Raw genomic sequence first — 3,412 nt, 5'->3', positions numbered from 1 at the left:
TCTATTAACTCATAAAAATTATCTAGAAAATTTTTCTAATATAGAAAATGCATAAAAGACGTGCAATTAAATAAAGTAACGTCTAGAAAATAAGAAAATTTACGGGCTTTCACAATGACTGCTATTGAGGAGGGTAAAGATTTGAATTCTATACCTATTGAATCTCTTATTAATTCTCTAATCTCTTATGAGCTGAAGTTTAAGACTAAGGTATAAGAAGAAAAAGATGCGAAGGTAAGAAGGAGCATTGCTCTAAAAGCATCTCAAGATGAAGATGACTTGGTCTCCTTGGATGGAGAAGATATGGATGTTGATGACAAGGATCTTGCTCTCATCACAAAAAACTTCAAGAGAATCCTCAATAAAAGTAGATTCAGAAAAGGACCTAACAATTTGTAAGAACCCAAAAATTTTCTTATTTTGTTGTATTTTTTTGAATGCATTTCTTTACTTCACTTTATTACATTAATTTTTTAGATATTTTTATAAGTGAGTCTTTAAAGCATTTTTCTTGCATAAGTTAGTTCATGTTAAGTGCATAGCGTATTATGGACATGGGACCTGCTAGTGCGGTAAGTGCGATAAATTTTTGAAAACTAGGTGAAATTTTGTGTAAAGGGATATTATTTTATAAGGTGTTAAGAAATATTTAGAGGTTAGCTAGATAGATTAGTTTGGAAGACAAAGAGATGAGATTAAACCTTAAGAAGCCAAGTGTCATGAAACCCTTGGAAGTTGGACTTTGACCACACCTTTCTTCACCTTTACTAAATACAAAATTTGACCAAATTTTCTCCCATTTTGTGCTTGTCTTGGCCAAACCTAAGAAGGAGAAACACAAGAGAGAGAGAGTTCATCTTCCACTTCAATTTCAATCTTGAATCTTGAATTCCCACCATAAATTTTGCAAACCACTCCATAAAAGTTGCTCACTAGGGAAGATTAAGGGTGTTGGTGGAGTGACTTTGGAGGAAAAAGCACTAAACTTCCATCTTTCTTGGAGGTACAAGGTAACCTTGGCAAGAAACTTTCCTCTACTTCAAATATGTGTAAACTAGTGGCTTAGGGTTGTAATTTTGGAAGGTTTATGAGAAAATTTCATGGGTTGAAGTAGTGATATGAAAATTTTCAGTTTTTATGGAGATTTTTTGCCCATATATGATGCTAAATGATTGGTCATGGTTTGCTAGCTTTGTTATGTGAAATATCTAGTTTTTATGTGCTAGTTTGACTTTGAGATGAGTATGATGGGAGAGTTGAATTTATTCCTTGGGTTTCAAGTGGTTCAAACTCAAGAGGGTACATTCATCAATTAAGCTAAGTATACAAAGGAACTTCTCAAAAGATTTGGAATGGAGGATTCAAAGTAAGTTGGAACGCCTATGTGTACGTCTACCAAACTTGACAAACATGAAGAAAGTATGAAAATTGATGCGAAGAAGTATAGAGATATGATTGGTAGTTCACTTTATTTAACCGCAAGTAGACCTGATATTATGTTTGCTATTTTCTTGTGCGCTCGTTTCCAATCTTGTCCAAAGGAATCTCATTTAATTGTTGTTAAAAGAATCTTTAGATATTTGAAGGAAACCTTGAATTATGATCTTTGGCATCCAAAATGTCATGAATTTGGTTTATGTGGTTTTTCGGATACTGATTTTTGGTGGATGTAAAATAGATAGAAAAAGTATTAGTGGTACATGTCATTTTCTTGGTAATTGTTTGGTATCATGGTTTAGCAAGAAATAAAATGCTATATCTTTATCCATGGCCGAAGCGGAATATATTGCCGCCGGTGCATGTTGTGCTCAAATGTTATGGATGAAAGTACCTTGAATGATTTTGGATTAGTGTGTGACTGTGTGCCTATGTATTGTAATAACACAAGTGCCATAATTTTGACAAAGAATCTCATTCAACAATTTAGGACAAAGCACATAGACATAAAGCATCATTTCATTCGTGATCTTGTCCAAAAGGGTGAAATTTGTGTATAATATGTCTGTTCAAAAGATCAAATTGCTGATATTCTTACAAAAGCCATACCTCTGGATCAGTTTATATTATTGAGAACAAAGTTGGGCATTTTGGAAAAGAATTTCTAAAATTTCTTTGGTCAAGCTTCATCGAAAGTCCGATACCCGATGAACGAACGTTTGACAGTGTTCTAAGGTATTGTCTAGAAAAGTTTTGCGTCGGACGGTTGTGTCGGATGAGTTTCTTCGTTCAGCCATCTGACACTCAAAAGGGGCATGTTATAAAGAAGCTTTCTCCTTCATTTAGTTCAAAAGCAACCATTGTCTCGGACACACCGCTTCCCTTTCCTCCACTTTCAAAAAATTCAAATTCATTTCTTCTCAGAACAAATCTCAAGAAATTGACTTCACAAATGATCTCACTGCCCCTTTACAAATTGATCACCATTTAAACTCTTTTCTAACTGTCAAAAATTCAACTGATCCCAAATTTCTTCAGAAACTCTAACTTCAAAAACTCACCCACTTTTGGCAGATTCAAGCATTCATTCTAGTCTAAATAGCCATATTAGTCCATCTCATCTACATTCTCCAAGAAAATAATCCCACATTTCATCATGGTTCATTTGAGAGGAGGACCTTCAGGCACCAGACGCATAACCAAACTTAGAAATGAAGAAACTATGGTGCCATCACCAAGGAAATCGACTCGTGGGTCTGTGAAACGCACTTAAAAAAGAAAATGCACTGATCAGACTGAGCAACAGCCCACCATATTGCCCAGGTTCATCAATGATGATGCCAGAGAAAAGTTTGAATGGATTTCATAGAAAGACTTCATCACTCAAAGAACCATCATTCCCTCTAAATTCCGTAAGCTTGATCTAGACGCAGTTCTTAAGCTTTTTGAATTCCAAAAATGGTCTCACATTTTGTCTATGCCCAACACATATTACCCTGAAATACTTTATCAGTTCTTTGCTAATTTTAGGAAAGGTAGTTCCCATGCTAAAATTGTCTCTCGTGTTAATGGTATTAACATTCTTCTTACTCCTGATATTGTTAATCTAGTTCTGAAAACTAAAATTGAAGATGGCTGTAGGAGTAAAATTACAAACGTTTTCTCTTATGAAGAATATCCGACTACTTATCACCATTTTCATATTGAAAAACTGATGGCCTACTTTCAAAATCACTTTAACACACCTGCTGAGGCTAAATTGGAGGATCTCAGTCCTCAAAATCTAATCATTTTCACAATCATTTCAAACCTATTGGTTTCTACTGACGGTCATAGGACTGATGCCAACAAAATGGAGCTTTATCTGTTTTACTATTTTGTTGAGAAAATTAGAATTAATTTTGGCTTTGTCATGTGTAAATTTTTGCTTAAACTGAGCACTGATAGCCGTAGGAAACTCTCTTATGGAAAATTT

This window comes from Coffea arabica, chromosome 11c (genome assembly GCF_036785885.1).
Source record: "Coffea arabica cultivar ET-39 chromosome 11c, Coffea Arabica ET-39 HiFi, whole genome shotgun sequence".
NCBI classification, from domain to species: Eukaryota; Viridiplantae; Streptophyta; class Magnoliopsida; order Gentianales; family Rubiaceae; genus Coffea; species Coffea arabica.
Note: the sequence above shows the minus strand (reverse complement) of the source record.